Raw genomic sequence first — 20,353 nt, 5'->3', positions numbered from 1 at the left:
CCCTCTTCCCTCTCTATTTTCCTTTGTTTTTCCCTTCTTTCTTTCTTCTCTTCCTTTTAATCTTGTTTTTCTTTTATTATTTTAGGTGGGATGGGGAGTCTACACATCAACATTTTTTATTATTTATGTGATAAAACTGGAATGAATTTAAATTTACATATTATAATGAAATCATTAGAGAGAAAAATGAATCATCTTTGAAAAGAGCAGACTGTTTCTGTTAGGTATCCTAACTCAAAGCTGTTTAGTTAATGAACTGCCCCTGGTGCTGAGGGTTCCACATCCCAAAGAATGAAGTGGAATATCTATGACCTTGTGGCTCAAGGGCAGCTCATATGACTCCAGAATTAAGTCAAACATGTTGTAAAAGTACAAAGAAGTGTTCCATTAAGAAGCCAGAGAAAACTTCTGACCAGGAGAATTCAAGAGAAATTTTCAAATTCTACCTGGAGTTCATCTCTCTTTTCTTTTGGTTTCCCCCATAGGAGAGTGTCAATGGATGTCAAGACAGACATCTTTTTAATTAGCTTCAAGCCTAGGCAGATTGAATAACCAGGAGATTGGAACAAACTCTTAAAGTCTGTTTTAGTTATTTTTTTCTATTAATGAAAAGATGACCACAAATTTAACAATTAACCCTCAGAAGAATTTGACTCCAAAACAGAACTTAGAATAAGAATATGCTAATCAAAAACTGGAATTGAGATAGTAGCAGAAGCGAGATAGTAGCAGAAGCGGCAGCGGGAGGAGGAAAAAAAACCACAGAACCTTTTGTTTAAACTCAGAAGCCTCACGCCCCAAAGGGAAATGGATCACCAGAGGGTCCACTGCGGCCAGTGAAGACCTTAGTGGGTGGAATTCCCTCCCCCCAACGGGCGTCTGGAGTGTGCCGGACACTCAACGGTCACAGTACCAGCTGTAGCCCGAAGGGAGTTGGCGAGCCAGGGTCAGGGGGAGCCTTACCTACGGCCGAATCAGCGGTACTAAACTAGGGAAGGAACATGGCCGCCGAGGAGGAAGCAGGGACTCTGATGTCTCTGCACTAACGGGATCAAAAAGACCCTTTGGAACAGCGGCAGTCTTCACACTGAGGAACTTCTAGCAGAATTCCATGAAGAGGGGTCCTGCAGGGATCTGGTAGGTCTATTAGAAGTGTCAGTGTGTGGCCGCCGGGACTCGGGGCCTGGGGACTGTGATACTTGCCGGAGTCAGGCCGTCGCCTCCCCGGCCCCGGGCGCCGCGAGCCATAAAGACACGGACCGGGCCGCGGTGCGGCTAGAAGCCGGGAACGCCGGGGGCGGAAAAAGCGAACAGGGCAGCGCCGGCTGTAGAAACCGCGGCGGAGAGAGGCGCGGGAGCTCGAAGCAGAGACACACTGGAGAGAGTGAGCCAGCACCCCGCCATCATCCCGAAATAGCGAGAGGAGAAAGTTGGCGGCGGGAAGTGAGTAAGCCCCTCCTGTTCCGTGCCCCGCACCACCGCATCTGAAAAGCTAAGACAGACAGCTGCGACTCAGCATTAAGCTATCCGGCTGAGGCGGCTGGTCAGCGCTTCTCATTCCCCGGAGGTGGATGCCTGCCGGGCCTTCGTGGGTAGTGGCCGCAGGGTCCAGGCGGGGCTTGGGAGACAGTGGGGACCCGCCCGAGGCATTGGTCCCCCGGCAGGGGGAGGCGAACTGCAGCCGTTTGCTGAGGACACCACTGTGGCAGAGGGCTGGCGTGGCAGGACTGCGGCGGAAGAGATAAATTCATTGAAGCCTGCTGCAGCAGGTGTGTGGTCTCCTGGTTCTCCCTCTCCACGCATCAGGGAAACCTTAAGAGCCCCTCCCAGCTCTCCCGAGAGTGCTACAGCCAGCCCAAGGGAGTCAGAGGTGCTGCGGGACTGCCGCTCCCTCCAGGGCTGGCTGTTGAGGTCTCTTGCACCAGCTACGGGGGTGTGGCTACAGGAGGGCAAGCAAAATTCGCTGAGGATTCTCAGCACCAAGCTCTACAAGCTTAGGGTCTGAGGGAATGGCAATCTGGAGGAGTGAGCCCAGTCGTTCATGAAAACAGGGCTCCCGGGAGCAGCAGACCTGGCCTGTAGCCAGTATTGTGGTGAGAGGGGCCTGGCTAGAGGAAAAGTGGAAGTGTTTGGACACAAGAGGAGGCCCTAGGCACTCAGGATTGGAGACTCGCCCAGTCTGGGAGGAGCTGCTGCACAGTGATTGGTTCCCGCGTACTGACGGGAAAGACTTGACCTGGGGGGCACAGCGCCACCTAGTGGAAGAGAAGTTAATCAAACTCTAAGACGGCATTTATTAGTCTTTTTTATTGTTTTTTTTTTTTTTGATTGATTGGGGTTTTTCTTTCATCTTCATTTTTCAATCTTGTTTTTTCTTTCTTTTCTCTTTTTTTTCTCCTTCTTTCTCTTCTAATCTCAATTTTATTTATTTTTTTTAATTATTATTAATATTTTTTTAAATTTTTGTTCTTTTTTAGTTCCTATTTCTTTCTTCTTTTGTCTTTTCATTTTTCTTATCCCCCCTTCCTTGAATTCTACCTGCCTACTCTCATTCTCCTTAGTGACTCCTTCCCTTCCCTTCTAATACCTTTCCTCCCTAGCATCAAATAAATTTATAGGAAAATAACAGTAACCCAGCAGTCAACCAGAACAAGAAGCAACATGAGCAGCTTCAAGAAGCAAGGAAGAAGAGGAGTACAAGCAATGCAGGACAGCCTAAATATTCAGGAGGACCTAGAGTCATCAGAAAAATGGTCATATAAAGACCTCAAGGAACACCTTAGACAGATGGAATGGAACCTCAAAGAGGATACGAGACAGCAAATTCAAGCAGCGAAAGAACACATTGAGAATGAGTTACATAAACAGCTAAAAGAAGAAGTTAAGCATCTTTATAAGGAGATAGAGATTATAAAAAATAATCAAACAGTAATTCTAGAAATGAAGGAAACGATAAACCAAATTAAAAACTCAATCGAGAGTATCACTAACAGAGTGGAGCAAGTAGAAGCCAGAACGTCAGATAATGAAGACAAAATATATCAACTTGAAAAGAGTCTAGCCAACTCAGATAGGCTGGTTAAAAATCACGAGAAAAACATCCAAGAGATTTTGGATAACTTAAAAAAACCAAACTTACGAGTCATCGGGATAGAGGAAGGCACAGAGATTCATGCCAAGGGAATGAATAACCTGCTGAATGAGATAATTACAGAAAAATTTCCAGAAATAAAAAAGGAAACAGATATACAAATTGTAGATGCATACAGGACACCGAGCACACAAAATCACAGTAGACCAACGCCAAGACACATTGTTATGAAGCTATCCAATATACAGAACAAGGAGAAAATATTAAAAGCTACAAGAGAAAAGAGACAGATTACATTTAGGGGTAAACCAATAAGTTTGACAACGGATTTTTCATCACAGACGCTGAAAGCGAGAAGATCCTGGAACAACGTATTTCAAACACTGAAAGACAATGGATGCCAACCAAGAATTCTGTATCCAGCAAAATTAAGCTTCAGATACGACAACGAAATAAAAATCTTTCATGATAAACAAAAGCTAAAAGAATTTGCAGCCAGAAAACCTGCATTGCAAAGCATTTTGAGCAAAACACTACACGAGGAAGAGATGAAAAACAATAACCAAAACCATCAGTGGGAAGTGCCTCAGTAAAGACAGAGGGCGAGGGGAAAGATAATCACGGAGAAACAAACTAAATATTAAAAAAAAAAAAAAAAGGATAAACATTCAAACATGGATGGAAGTTCAAACCATATATCAATAGTAACTCTGAATGTTAACGGCCTAAACTCACCAATAAAGCGACATAGGCTGGTATCATGGATTAAAAAAACAAATCCAACAATATGCTGCCTCCAGGAGACACATCTGATTGGAAGAGACATACACAGGCTGAAGGTGAAAGGATGGGAAAAAATATACCACGCACACAGTTCTCGTAAGCAAGCAGGAGTGGCCATCCTCATATCGAATAAAATCGACTTCAAGACTAAGTTAATCAAAAGGGATAAAGAAGGTCATTATATACTGTTAAAAGGAACCATTCACCAACAAGACATAACAATTATCAATATTTATGCACCAAACAATGGTGCTGCGACATTCATAAAACAAACTCTCCTCAAGTTCAAGAATCAAATAGATCACAACACAATAATTATGGGTGACTTCAACACACCTCTTTCACCGTTGGACAGATCCTCCAAACAAAAATTGAATAAAGAAACTATAGAACTCAATATCACAATCAACAACCTAGACTTAACTGACATATATAGAATATATCAACCATCATCAAATGGATATACTTTTTTCTCAGCAGCACATGGATCCTTCTCAAAAATAGACCATATATTATGCCATAGGGCAACCCTCAGTAAATATAAAGGGGTGGAGATAATACCATGCATTTTATCTGATCATAATGGAATGAAACTGGAAATCAATGATAAAAGAAGGAAGGAAAAATCCTACATCACATGGAAAATGAACAATATGTTACTGAATGATCAATGGGTTACAGAAGACATAAAGGAGGAAATTAAAAAATTCTTAGAGATAAATGAAAATACAGACACAACATATCGGAATCTATGGGACACAATGAAAGCAGTTTTAAGAGGAAAATTCATCGCCTGGTGGTCATTCCTCAAAAAAAGAAAAAACCAACAAATAAATGAGCTCACACTTCACCTCAAAGCCCTAGAAAAGGAAGAGCAAAACAACAGCAAATGTAGCAGAAGGCTAGAAATAATTAAAATTAGAGCGGAAATCAATGAAATTGAAACAAAAGAAACTATTGAAAAAATTAACAAAACTAAAAGTTGGTTCTTCGAAAAAATAAATAAGATCGACAGACCTTTAGCCATGCTAACGAAGAGAAGAAGAGAGAGAACTCAAATTACTAACATACGGGATGAAAAAGGCAATATTACAACAGATCCTACAGAAATACAGGAGACAATTAGAAATTATTTTGAAAACCTATATTCCAACAAAATAGAAGATAGTGAAGACATCGATAAATTTCTTAAGTCATATGATTTGCCCAGACTGAGTCAGGAGGATACACACAATTTGAACAGACCAATATCAATGGATGAAATTGAAGAAGCCATCAAAAGACTACCAACCAAGAAAAGCCCAGGACCGGATGGATATACAGCGGAGTTTTACAAAACCTTTAAAGAAGAATTAAAACCAATACTTTTCAAGTTATTTCAGGAAATAGAAAAAGAGGGAGCTCTTCCAAACTCATTCTATGAGGCCAACATCACCCTGATTCCGAAACCAGACAAAGACACCTCAAAGAAAGAAAACTACAGACCAATATCTCTAATGAACCTAGATGCAAAAATCCTCAATAAAATTCTGGCGAATCGAATACAAAAAAACATCAAAAAAATTGTGCACCATGACCAAGTAGGATTCATCCCTGGGATGCAAGGATGGTTCAACATACGGAAATCAATAAATGTTATTCACCACATCAATAGACTTAAAGATAAGAACCATATGATCATCTCGATAGATGCAGAGAAAGCATTTGACAAAGTACAGCATCCCTTTATGTTCAAAACATTAGAAAAATTAGGGATAACAGGAACCTACCTTGACATTGTAAAAGCTATCTATGCTAAGCCTCAGGCCAGCATCATTCTGAATGGACAAAAGTTGAAGGCATTCCCTCTAAAATCCAGAACAAGACAGGGATGCCCTCTATCTCCACTTCTATTCAATATAGTTCTCGAAACACTGGCCAGAGCAATTAGACAGACGAAAGAAATTAAAGGCATAACAATTAGAAAAGAAGAACTTAAATTATCACTATTTGCAGATGACATGATTCTATACCTAGAAGACCCAAAAGAGTCTACAAAGAAACTACTAGAACTAATAAATGAATTCAGCAAAGTGTCAGGATATAAAATCAACACGCATAAATCAAAGGCATTTCTGTATATCAGCGACAAATCTTCGGAAACGGAAATGAGGAAAAACACTCCATTCAAGATATCCTCAAAAAAAATAAAATACTTGGGAATTAACCTAACAAAAGAGGTGAAAGATTTATATAATGAAAACTACAGAACCCTAAAGAGAGAAGTTGATGAAGATCTTAGAAGATGGAAAAACATACCCTGTTCATGGATAGGCAGAACTAACATCATCAAAATGGCGATATTACCAAAAGTTCTCTATAGGTTTAATGCAATGCCAATCAAAATCCCAACGGCATATCTTGTAGAAATTGACAAAGCAATCATGAAATTCATATGGAAAAATAAAAGACCCAGAATAGCAAAAGCAATTCTAAACAGGAAGTGTGAATCAGGCGGTATAGCGATACCAGATTTCAAACTATATTACAAAGCAATAGTGACAAAAACAGCATGGTACTGGTACCAAAACAGGCAGGTGGACCAATGGTTTAGAATAGAGGACACAGAGACTGATCCACAAAGTTACAACTATCTTATATTTGATAAAGGGGCTAAAAGCATGCAATGGAGGAAGGATAGCATCTTCAACAAATGGTGTTGGGAAAACTGGAAATCCATATGCAACAAAATGAAACTGAACCCCTTTCTCTCGCCATGCACAAAAGTTAACTCAAAATGGATCAAGGAACTTGATATCAAACCAGAGAGTCTGCATCTGATAGAAGACAAAGTTGGATCCGATCTACAAATTGTGGGGTCGGGCTCCAAATTCCTTAATAGGACACCCATAGCACAAGAGTTAACAACAAGAATCAACAAATGGGACTTAATTAAACTTAAAAGTTTTTTCTCAGCAAGAGAAACAATAAGAGAGGTAAACAGGGAGCCTACATCCTGGGAACAAATCTTTACTCCTCACACTTCAGATAGAGCCCTAATATCCAGAGTATACAAAGAACTCAAAAAATTAGACAATAAGACAACAAATAACCCAATCAACAAATGGGCCAAGGACCTGAACAGACACTTCTCAGAGGAGGATATACAATCAATCAATAAGTACATGAAAAAATGCTCACCATCTCTAGCAGTCAGAGAAATGCAAATCAAAACCACCCTAAGATACCATTTCACTCCAGTAAGATTGGCAGCCACTATGAAGTCAAACAACAATAAGTGCTGGAGAGGCTGTGGAGAAAAGGGTACACTTGTACATTGCTGGTGGGACTGCAAATTGGTGCAGCCAATTTGGAAAGCAGTTTGGAGATTCCTGGGAAAGATGGGAATGGAACCACCATTTGACCCTGCTATTGCCCTTCTTGGACTATTCCCTGAAGACCTTAAAAGAGCATGCTACAGGGATACTGCCACATCGATGTTCATAGCAGCACAATTCACAATTGCTAGACTGTGGAACCAACCCAGATGCCCCTCAGTAGATGAATGGATAAAAAAAATGTGGCATCTATACACAATGGAGTACTATGCAGCAATAAAAAATGACAAAATCATAGAATTTTCAGGGAAATGGATGGCACTAGAGCAGATTATGCTTAGTGAAGCTAGCCAATCCCTAAAAAACAAATACCAAATGTCGTCTTTGATATAATGAGAGCAACTATGAACAGAGCAGGGAGGAAGAGTAGGAAGAAAAGATTAACATTAAACAGAGACATGAGATGGGAGGGAAAGGGTGAGAAAAGGGAAATTGCATGGAAATGAAGGGAGACCCTCATTGCTATACAAAATTACATACAAGAGGTTGTGAGGGAATGGGAAAATAAACCAGGAGAGAAATGAATTACAGTAGATGGGGTAGAGAGAGAAGCTGGGAGGGGAGGGGAGGGGGGATAGTAGGGGATAGGAAAGGTAGCAGAATACAACAATTACCAATAGGACATTATGTAAAAATGTGGAGGTGTAACCGATGTGACTCTGCAAGCTGCATTTGGGGTAAAATTGGGGGTTCATAACCCACTTCAGTCCAATGTATGAAGTGGGTTATGTCAAGAGCTTTGTAATGTTGTGAACAACCAATAAAAAAAAAAAAAAAAGAAAAAAAAAAAACAAAAACAATAAAAAAAAAAACTGGAATTGAATTAAATTATCAGAGTTAATAGTAAAAGATCAATAGTAAAGATTAATACTAAAAGCAGACTTACTTGAGGTTATAAAGAGTTTCCCCCTTAATATTAAAAAGTTATAAAGTTAGTTAAAACTTTGTATTTCAAAATTAAATTATTGGCTATGGCTTTTTCCCCCCTCTGGATTTCAGGTGTGACAGATACATCATAGGAATGGTGAGTAGTTCCATTTTAACTGCCAACTTCAGCCATAGAAAGTGTCTATCTATAATATTTTTTGTCTAGTGCTGGGAATGGAACTCAGGGCTTCACACATGCTAGGCAAGCATTCTATCACTATTATGGTTAAGACATGAAGTGTCTCCCAAAAGTATGTGTGTGAGACAATGCAAAAATATTCAAAGGTAAAATAATTGATCATGAGAAGTATTACCTAATTGGAAGATTGATCAACTGACATGAATTAACTAGGTGGTGACTAAAGTCAGGTCAGGTGTTGCTGGAGGAGATACGTTACTGAGCAAATGCCTTTAGGGTCTATATTTTGTCCCTGGGGAACAGAGATTTGTGCTGCCTGACTGTCATTGCTCTGACCTGCTTTACTCTGCTGTGCCCTTTGGCCATAATGTTCTACCTCAATTTAGCCCCAGAGGTATGAAGTTGGTCAACCATGGGTTGAACCTCTGAAACTGGCCTAAAATAAACTTTTACTACTCTCTATTGTTCTGGTCATATCTTTTGGTCACAGTCATGAAAAAGCTGACTGAAACAACCATTGCACCGCATCTCTAGCCCTCTGCTTTTAACTCTGATAGGAAAATCACCATGCATCTGAGTTAAAAGTGGGGAAAGTGTATTTTTATTGAATAGCAATGTCTGCTGAAGGTGTAGGGGAAATAAATGCCATAATTTTGTGTTTTGTTGTATAAATCATGATATAATATAGAATAGGCCCACATCTTGCTAAGTGAATATCATAATTCTTGCAAACATATTGAGTTCAGAAAAGGAAACATTTTGTAGTGCTGAGCATAAGTAACCTGCGTTCTTTTAAAAATCAGATAAATAAAAATAATAATTCTTCTATGTTGTCAATGGGACATCAATGACAAGATTTCTTTGCTCACCACTGCCTCCTTATTCTTCAATTCACCTCTCAAGAACTTTTCACAGTATTTCAAAGACTTGGATTTTCTTGAATTCTTATCTAAATTAGCCTGGAAAAAAGAAGTTTAGTAGGTCTTTTGTTACACTAACATAAGTCGTATCAGTCATGGTTTTACAGAGAAACAGAACTAATTGTTTATGTGTGCATATTGTAAGTCATAAGGAATTAATACACAACTAGGGGAACTGACAAGTCCCATGATCTGCAGGGTGAGCTCAAAAGCTGGAGGCCCAGGAGAGTCAATGCTTCTGTTTATTTTCAAATGCAGGAAGAAGGCCATGTCCTAGTTTGAAGGTAGCGAAGGGAAAAAGGGATCCTCTCTGACTTAGGGTAGAGTTAGCTTTTTCATTTTATCAAGACCTTCAACCGCTAGAATGAGGTACAATCATATTAAAGTAGGCAATCTGCTTTACTCATTTAAATACTAATTTAAATACTAATTTCATCCAAAAATACTCTCATTGATACATACATAATAATTTTTGGCACTCCATGGCTGGGCATACCATGGCCCAGTCCATTTGACACATAAATTCAATCATTACAGGAATAGGTGCTGATTTAAACATTCATAATTCTTATGACTGGTGCTGATTTAAACATTCATAATTCTTATGACTTTCAGCACTCTAAATTTCCTGTTTTTCAAGTAGTTAAGAAGCTATAATGACAATAAACACACATTTTCTTTGGAAAACAAAAGAAAATACAAAAGTAGGAAGGACTTGCATTCTATCTTATTTTAAATAAAGCATGATGGATGAGGTTATGACTTGATCCTTCACTACCAAATCAGCATTTCTATACAAGGCTACTTAACCTGTGAATACACAACACATCCAAATTTTCAACTCATATAGCACAACACATGCAGCCACTAACTATCCTTGTTTTCTAATCTTTTTTTTATTTTACATATATTTGAATAGAAAATCAGCAAGACTCTGTTCCCAAGGGACATCTCTCACAAGGTTTTCTCTAATTTTGTTAAAAATAAATTATAAAAAGGAGAAATGCTTTGTTTATTACAAGGGAGACAAAATCCCTGACCTCATAGAACTTATAATTTAATAAAATGAGACAGAAATCAAGTGAATAAACCAATAAAACTAATAATATGTAAGATGACAAGACGTATGCAATATGGGGAAAATATCATGGAATAAAAGTGTTAGAAATAGCTCCAATATAGCGGATGTGATTTTATATAAAGTGGTTACACAAGCCTGAACCAACAAAGTGACATCTAAGGCAATATCCAATGGGAGCAAGTATGCCATACAGATACTTAAAGATTCCTTCAGGCAGAGAAGCAGCCAGTGCAAAGTTTGAGGTAGGGGAATGCCACAAATCAAATATTCAAAATCAAGGAGGATTCTAGGGCAAAACAGGTAAGTCAAGAGGAAAAGGAGATAAAATCAGAGAGACAGTAAGAATGAGTCCAGATAGGACCCTGTAGATCTTTGTAAGGACTTTACTTTTCTCTCAGCACTTGAGCAGAGAAATGGTATGCTCAGACTTACAGTTCAAAGTTTTCACTCTGAATCCTGGGTGGAGGAGACTATAGAGGGGGCATGGGTGAGCTCAGGGGAAACTGTTTAGTGAATATTCTAATAACTCAGGGGATATGTAACTATGGATTGGGTGAAAGTGATAGAAACAGAGTTAAGGTAAGGGTTAAAGTTTGGATCCATAATGTCCCCCAAAGACTCATATATTTAAGGCTTGGTCCCCAAGGCAACCATGTTCAGAGGTGGGGCTTTTAGAAAGTGATTGTATCCTGAAGGCTGTGATGTCATCAATGGATTAATTCATTGATGTGTTCACAATTGATTGGCCTATTGGGATGTGGAGGAAACTTTAGGAAGTGGGAATAGTTGAAGAAATTAAGTTCTAGAAACATGCGCTGCAAGACTGTCTCTGCTTCCTGGCTGCCATGAGGTGAGAAACTTTCCTTTGCTACCTGCTCATCATGATGCTCTGCCTTATCATGGTTCCAGAAACAAGAGAATCATCCAGCCATGGACTGAAACTTCTGAATCCAGGAGCCAAAATAAATCTTTCTTTATTTAAATGCTTTTTTAAGGTATTTTATCATAGTAGTGGAAAACTAACACAATAAGTAATAGAATTCTAGATGCTGTTAAATGGTTATTCTCTTTTCTTTACACCCTTTTCTTCAAACTTTCTCTCTTTGTCTCTCTTCAGCATTTTGTTCCTATAACTAGGCAGGAAATTAGGTGAGTATTGAATCCTAGTTTACAAACCTACATTATCTATACAGTTTCATTATTGTTTCTATATTTTAAGTTATGATTTAAATGTTATTGCAATAATAGATTGATACGAAGTGTGAGTAGTAGACATAAACAATCCCTAAACTATACTTTTTAATTTTATTTTCTGGTAAGTAACTTATGGTAAGTTTCAAAAACTATTCTGCCATTTACTAACCTGGGAAAGATGACGGAAATGACTTAGTTTTGTCTTGTCTCACCTTATCTCATTTCAGGGGAATAGAAGACAGGCTTCTAGTTTTGAACCATCTAAGTTGGAAATTTCACTTTGTTATCCATGGGAGTTATTGTGTGGTCAGTTGAGCACAGGAAAAGGACAGATCAAAGATAATTGAGCAAATCTTATGTGTATGTACAAATATGGCATTTTCTCCATTGTGCCAGATATATCCAAGTCATTTTACTTCTCACATAACATGTTGTAGAACTGCTAAATATGAAATTAGAAATTATAAAACTTTCTGTTTAGTTACCAGTTGTATTAAATGTGGCTGAGGCAGTTCATTACTAAATTGTGAAGTAAATTTAAATCCTAATAAAATGCACTGAGTAATACATGATTGTGGGCCAAGATTTGGTGTTTACATAATTAGACTGCCCCATTTGACAATGAAAGCCCTAGAAAGTGTGAAAAAATATGGTAGTCATGACCCTCACAGCTTGAGAAAAGAAAATAACTGTATAAAGAATGTTCAGTTCAGAAGATAACCTACTTTTCCCCTTCACTATTATTTTTTCCTTTTCATCTTTACTTTGTTTATATTCAGGGTCTCTTTGTGTGTGTGTGTGTGTGTGTGTGTGTGTGTGTGTGCATGTGTGTGTGCGTTTTACCTTAGTATTGTTAGTTCCCTTTCTTAGGCAGCCAGCTAAGTTTATACTCCAACTATTTGTCTTGTCTTACTGGGGTCTCACATCCATGCCATTATGTACCCATCCAAATCTTCCTCCCGCCAGGTGTCAGACAACTAGGAAGAGCCCCTGTGCCCTAGCATAGACAAGGTTATTTAAGTTATCCAATCTATAGGGAGGGAGAAACTCCTAGGCTTGCCCTGCTTCCACACATAAGCTGTCCCTGACAGCTTCAACCTGCTGTTAACTGTCCCAGGATGTGACCTCTTATATCAATATGCTGGTTAGATTTTCTTCATTTGGAGTTTTAACAAAGATGTTCACCTTTCATCTATTCAGGCTCAGAGTGTGTGTGCCTCTTTGAGAAGGATCTACGAATTCTATAAAATAGGAAGGAAGAGACTGACAAGCTCTTTTCATCCTGACCATTCCCGTTTCTTTGCCTCAGCCACACTTTCAGAATGCCTCACTTATGTTTCTCCAACTTTACCATCTTTCTCTTTTATAATGACTCTTGCCTCCCAGTATCTACATTCTATACAAATAGAGTAATCATACTTCTCTGGGCTCAGGAATTCCTGTAAATTATCTCAAAATGCTCCACAAAAATGAAAAAAAAAAGTTTAAAAATATTAAAAGTTTAATGGAGTAAAAGTGAAAATGTCCAGCATAGAATATAAGAGCATGCACATACTACACATTGCTCCACCACCCCTCCATAACACACACAGACCCATCATGGCAAACACCACCAGTGGGAAAGCAGAAAGTTCCATCTCTCTCTGATAGACACTGTACCTTGAACTGTCTGCCACCATCTCTATCATTAGCAAAAATCCTCTAGTTCCTGTATCTTATGGTTTATAACCAAAGTAGGCATGTGATATACATTTGTTAATACTACTTAATTGTGAATTTGTGAAGGCACAAAATGTATTTCTAGTTGCTTTTTAAGTATGTTTTTTAAATTTCAGTAGTTTCCTTGAATTATGCATTGTTCTTTGTCTTCTTATGTAAACATTATTTTTCACATTCGCTTAATTTCTTCTTTGCGCAACTCTGTGCTATTTTTTCTTTCCTAACACCAATCCTCATTGATTCAAAAGATATCTTTCTCAATATTCTATGCCTTAGGCAGATCTCCTTAATTGGTGCTGGTGCCTGTCATTTGCTGAATAGAGAAGAAAAGTGAAGAAGTTACCCAACTCCCTTCATTAATGACATATGTGGCTGCACTCATAAGGAGACCATGTAAAGCCCCAAATTTCAGAAAATGTAACCTTGTTCAAGATCCAAGCCAAGATCAGATATGACATCAGCAACTAGTATACACTATGGTTTTACAGTTTGTTGAAATTATAGATCTGACCAAAATGGAAAATATTCAATTTACTTGGGAGGATTTTTTGTTTCTTGTTAATATTCTAATTTGTTCGCACTTTATTCAGACGATGAAACCATCTAGTAAAACCTTTTTTTTTTTAGTAAATAAGAATAATCCTATGAAATATCAAGGAGTAAATATGAGTAAAAGAGGCACAAGGAACACAAAAGCCTACAACAAAAGTATAGACAAAATGTTTATACTCTTCCCCGGAACTGTATAATAATTGATAAAAATCCTGCTTACTCATCTTTAAATGTTATGCTGATTTTGAGGTCCTTCTAGACATATACAAGGTAAGGCAATAAAGCTAGGGAAAGAATATGATTTACATCTTACAGTTTGGTTTAATTTCTTTGCTGAGCAAGCAGACAAGGCACTTAGGAGCCCTGCCAAACCATACATTAATTTTTTTTATTAAGGTAGAGTTTATAAATGGAATGAAATTATGTATGGGAATTACACAGATGTCTTGATGAATACAGACTCTATTTTTTTTTCCAAAATGAATGCAATTTCCACCATTTAGAGTTTATGATTTCAAAAATGTGCAGTGATTTTAGGTTCTGTTCTTTTTTTTTTTTTTCATGAACTTTGAAGCAATTTTTGAACCACTATGAAAGGAGATGGAGACTCTGGTAGTGTTTTTGGAATGCTTCTTGCATTCCAGAATATCACCTCAGTGCGTTTTTATATTGTTTTTAAACATTTATGGAATCTTTATTGAGTATTTAAGATGAGCATTGTGGGAATACAAACATGAGTTAGACAGTATTTCCTTGAAGAATTTTCTATCTATGAAATAAACAGACATCTGAAGAATTAGCCTAATGCAGAATGAAGTAAGTACTAAATACAGACACCAGTGATATTCCAGGGGAGAGCACAGAGAAGCAAATTAGGCATGTTTCTGGGAATCATGGTGAGGGCCAACTTTCAGTGGCTCTCATTGGATAAGGTGGGTGTGGAGAATTGAACCCAAGCACAGAAGCCTGAGGATATAGTCTCAGGGAATGGGTGGCAGTCTGAAGAGCCTGTGGGTGCCAATGATGAAGAGTGGAGGTGAGAGATGAGGCTATGATCAGGGTTTAGATGGTCTCAAACACCATGTCAAGAACTTTGGATTCATAATAGTGTAACTAAAGTATCCAATCCATTTTCTAACAGATTGGTTTATTACCTCAGTTTTAAGCATCACACACATGCAATTTTCTTTGATGAAAATTGTTACTTTCTAAAAATGAAGTCTAGTTGCACCTTTATATTAAACTGAACTAGTTCTGACCTACCTTTGAGTTTCAAGATTAATAATTCAGGGATATTTTTCTCAGAGAAAGAATATGTCCTTTATTAGAAAAACAGTATAATTTAAAATTATTTATGATTTTTCATATCACTTGTACCTGTGTTCATACAAATCATTTATACTTACTTTGAGTGAAAATGATGTACATAATTTAAACTGAAGTGTTTTTTAAAATATTGAAACATTAAATGATGATTACACCATAGCCATTAGCCTGATTTTGAGTTAAACATCTTTGTCACCATATCAGTTACTTATGCCACTTTGATATTATCTAATATCAATTGTACATAGATGATGTACTAGTTACTATGTTAGGTGCAAGCATGATTTTATTCAGATCTCATAACACCTTCATGATTAATGTAATTATCCTATCTTTAGACAGGATAGACACAGAAAAGTCAAATCCCACTTAAAGTTAAAAATAACATCAGCAACAGGGAGGAAAGGGGATTTAATGGGGACTAAATTAGAGCAAATTATATTCCAGGCTTGTATAATCATGTCAAAAGGAACCTTAATATTATGAATAACTAATATGGACTAATAAAAATACTTACAAAAATAAAACAATGGCATTAGTCCCAGATATATCTGATTCCAAAATTTTGTTAAGTTTAACAAAGAATTGTTGAATATCAACTATGTGATTATTCCAGTAAACAAAGGTATAAAGACTTAATCTCCTCCCTTCTGGAGTTTAAGGCTTAATGAAAAGTATTTCCATACCTAAAAATGTTCATATTCTTTCCACTCCATCATCTTGCATTCCTTCATCCTGAAAGGTAGGACAGAAAGTATTGTGGACTTTGAAAATGCAATAAAAGACACAATCTTTACAGCCATAAAGGTTAAATTGGATTTAGGTGCACACATCCACTCAAAAATGTAATTAACTTGAGTATTCTCTCTTTTGTGAAGGAGGTACCCTGTGAATGAACTTGGATTGTTTGTCCTAGAGGTAATAATCTGCCTTGCTTGGTGATGGATCTATCGGTTATGTCATTGAAGATTACGTCGGCATCATAAAAAAGATGCTGATGGGAATTAAAAATCAGAAACACTGCAAATTCATATACAAGTTAGGTTTGTAATGGGAACAATTTGATTTGCATATTGCAGCACAGAAGGCAGTGTTTCACATAAGATGGAAGGGAAGACTGTTTCCAGGTGCAGGAAACATGAGGTGCACACCAGTTGAGAGAAGAAACAACAAGACTATTCTAAGACAGAAATGAGATTAGTTTAGTCAAATTAGAAGTAAGGTGCATATTTTTAGGATGCATCATAAAATAAAGATTACATACATTTCTCACTGGTTTGAAATCATATAGTACACTAAATAAGTAGCTCCCTTTTCCTCTGAGTACTTATATATGAGAATATTTGTATCCTTTGAAGTTGAAGACAATGAGTATACATAAGGAAGAAAAAGCAGAAGAAGGTGAGAGAGAGAAGAAAAGTGGGGGGCAAGGGAGGGAGATGAAGTATGAAGAAAGGAAGGGGAAAGGAAAGAAGAATGAAATGAAGGAAAAACTTTTCTGAGAACTAGAGAGCATGTTTGGTAGTGTGTTGATATTACTTAACTAAAAATTTACCATAGATGGTGGATAAAGTAGGTTTAACTTCTCAAAAATATGCCTTGGGGTCTGGAGTTGTGGCTCAGCGGTAGTAGAGGGCTCGCCTAGCATGTCCAAGGCCCTGGGTTCTATCCTCAGCACCGCATAAGGATAAATAAAGGTATTGTGTCCATCTACAACCAAAAAATAAATATGAAAAAAATGTCTTGCAAATACAATTTAACATAGTTAAATATCTTATGTCCCTCTGTTTACACAATAGTCTGCTTTCCTCAAAACTGATTTTGTTGAAAGTTTCAGTTGCATATTCCTTTAATGCTACATCAGAAGTTCCTCTAGTTTCCTATCATCTAGTTATCAGATTGACATAGTTTATATTCTTTGACTGTATATGCCTAATGATATTATAGAATTCAAGAAACATAAATACTTGGCCTTCTAGAACTTGTATGCTAGATTTAGTGTACAAGAGGCTCCAAAATATAGCACTATTTGGCAGCTAGTCTATGCAATAAAAGGTAAGTAGATCAACAAGTTCAGTGTAGAGACATTACACCGTTCTGTTAAATTAAATGAAGCTCCTGTCCCATTTTTTACTAAAATCTGTGAACAAACAAAATACAATTGTCACATAAGAACTAGAGGAGAACTTAGTGTTCATTTTAATAATTTCTCACATGGAATTACCTGTATGACCTGATGCTCTCCTGGTTGGGCAGAAGACTAGAACTTTACTAAGTGAATAAAACATTTTTCTTACTGAATGAATAAGATAGAATTAATATTTATTTTTACTACTAAGAATACCAAGAGCAGCCGGGCACTATGGCACAAGCCTGTAATCCCAGCAATTCATGAAGCTGAGGCAGGAGGATCGTGGATTCAAACCCAGCCTCAGCAACTTAGCAAGTCCCTAAGAAACTCAGGAGACTCTGTCTCTAAATAAATTTTTTAAAAATGCCTGGCTCAGTGGTTAAATGCCCCTGGGTTCAATCCCAGGAACCAAAAAAAGAAAAAGGATACCAAGAGCATAAAACTTTATTTGAATTAGAAAAATGTTAACCAATAAGTTACACTTCAATAGTTACAAATTTAACTAATAAAATATTTGACTATATAATTTATCATTTTGGCCTTAAAATGATATTTTACTCCCTACTATTAATTACACTGATTATAATACATTGGTTATAACCACTATTATTATTTAGAATATTTAGGATGTTAATTATAGAATTAAAAATTATTTAGGATAATATCTAAAATTTTCTTTCATAATAGAGTCAAATTTATCCTGCTACATATATATTATACATTATATATAAAACACACACACATTATGTATATGTATACATATATATAATATATATATATATATATATATATATATACATATGTATAAAATCTTGTCTTAATTCTTTTTACATTCTTTTTTTTTAAACTCTACATTTCTCTCAGTAACTTTTTCTTGTTGTGACATGTAGAATTGGTCATGGAATATAAAAATCTTCAAACGAATCCAAGTCATATGATAGTACAAAATAAATTTTGATCAGCCAAAATTCCACTCATTTCACAGGGGGGAATAAAAAGATGGCTTAGTGGTCAACATCTGATCCTCTGTGTAGTAATAATAGTGAAAAAATATCAACCAAGAGAACAATGAAATCACACCATATTGTAAGATGGGAAGGAAATGGAACTTTCACCAGATCTGTTAAAATAATGATATGCAAATGTAGAAAATAGCAATTCATTAATCTATTCAAAAGGATAAAAGGGAAAGAAAGATTAATTATAGCACTCTTGTGTCCAAATGCTTCTCACCCTTTACATGAGTTCTCTTCCTTAAATCTGATGGAATATTCCCTAGAACTTTTCTTAAATTGAAAATTTGATAATTAAGTTATTAAAACAGTACACTGAAAATATTTTTTTTATATTCCAATAAAATTGCCTCTGTGACATTATGAATTTTGTTTTAATCACTTACTTGACTTATTTCAGCTAGTTTATTTTGAAATGCAAGGAACCTTTAGTAAAAACACTCCTTGACATTAATGTTATTAACAGACCAGTCCAATCTAAGAACTCAGATTAGGTCTGGAAGTGATTAAAAACAAACAACTTTCTTGATAATTTTTTCACCATGTTTGATATTTTGTGAGAGAATAACAAGGAAAATTAGCTTCATCTATTATTTTTTCAGAGGAAATTACATATAAATTTGCATGTCAGTATGCATTTTATATGCATACTTTTTTGTTTTCCATTTGTTTGGCTTTATTTAATTTTTTATATATTAATTCTCTTAGGACATTTCTGGTTATATGTCTGGAAACTTCAGCCATCCAGAAAAAAAGAAGGTTGGGAAATAATGAAAAAAATGTGCTGAAAGAATTCACATAAAAGTTTTGGAGACTTGAAAATGGGAACAACAGACACTTAAAAAGTTATTGAACCAGAAAATAAAAGTCTTTCCTGGCAGGTATTTATATAGCAATATGCTGATAACTATTGGATAAAAATAAAGGCCTTCAGACATTATTACAGAGCTCCCATCCATGAAATCCAACTTTAATTCAAAGGAAAAGACAACCTAATTCATATTTTTTTCTGGTTTGAATATTAGAAAATAAAATCATCAATAATAAAAGAAAAATGAAGTATTAAAAGAAATTTAGTGTGTTTATTTCAGCTATCTTCTTAGGAAGTTCTTCCCATTTGCTACTATATTAGTAAATACATACATATATATATATATATATATATATATATATATATATATATATATTTATATATATATATACATACATACAAAGAATGTAAGTAAAATCTATATATTGGTATACAGTTTCAAAATAATTTATGTCACTGAGTTTCATTGTTGTCCCTTTGATATAAATATTTTAATAAACAGATGTACACACAGTGGAAAAATATAAAAATAAGAAAACTCAGAACAACTTCTTCAGTAGGACTAATTCAAGTATTTATGTGGTTTCTGAATATTAGTAGTCCAAGAAGTATCAAATTAAATGCTCAGACTCTGGGAATCAAACTGCAGATTATTTAAGGAAGGGGGCAGGGATTATTGATTAAATTCTTCTTCTTCCATTATGTAAACCATCTTATTAAAAACTTATATCTCATGTTCTCTGGTAGACTTTGAACCAATTTCACCTGCATTTATATTTCATGAATTAATAAAACTTAAACATAAAAACATTTTATGATTCTCCCATTATTCATTCATCCAAACTTAATTATGCAAATTTATGTAGATAAATATTAGGAAAAACATAAATAGCATATAACAAAACCAAAATCAAGCATAGAACTTTGGACCCTGTACTGAACAATAAGGACTCATTAAAGGTTCTCAGACCCAGGGGTGATAGACTAAAATATGCAGCAGTTTGTCTTGTTATTTTAACTTTCCTTTTTAAATTTGAACCTAACCACAGATCATGGAATGGGTGTAGAATAACCTACAAGAGAAACTTGTTGATTATTTTGTATTTATAAAACATCATGATAACTTTGTGTCTGAACAAAAAATAATTTTTCAGTAGACAGAATCATCTTGTTGTTTATGTTCTACATAATAAATTATCAGATGTGTTACTGTTAATACAATTACAAGATATTGACAAGATAAAATAAAAAAGTATTGAGCTGGTACAGATTACTGACTCAAAAAAAAT

The sequence above is a fragment of the Spermophilus citellus genome (genome assembly GCF_964194105.1).
Source record: "Spermophilus citellus genome assembly, chromosome: 2".
Lineage (NCBI taxonomy): Eukaryota > Metazoa > Chordata > Mammalia > Rodentia > Sciuridae > Spermophilus > Spermophilus citellus.
The sequence above is the reverse complement of the archived record's forward strand: the minus strand, read 5'-3'. Positions refer to the sequence as shown.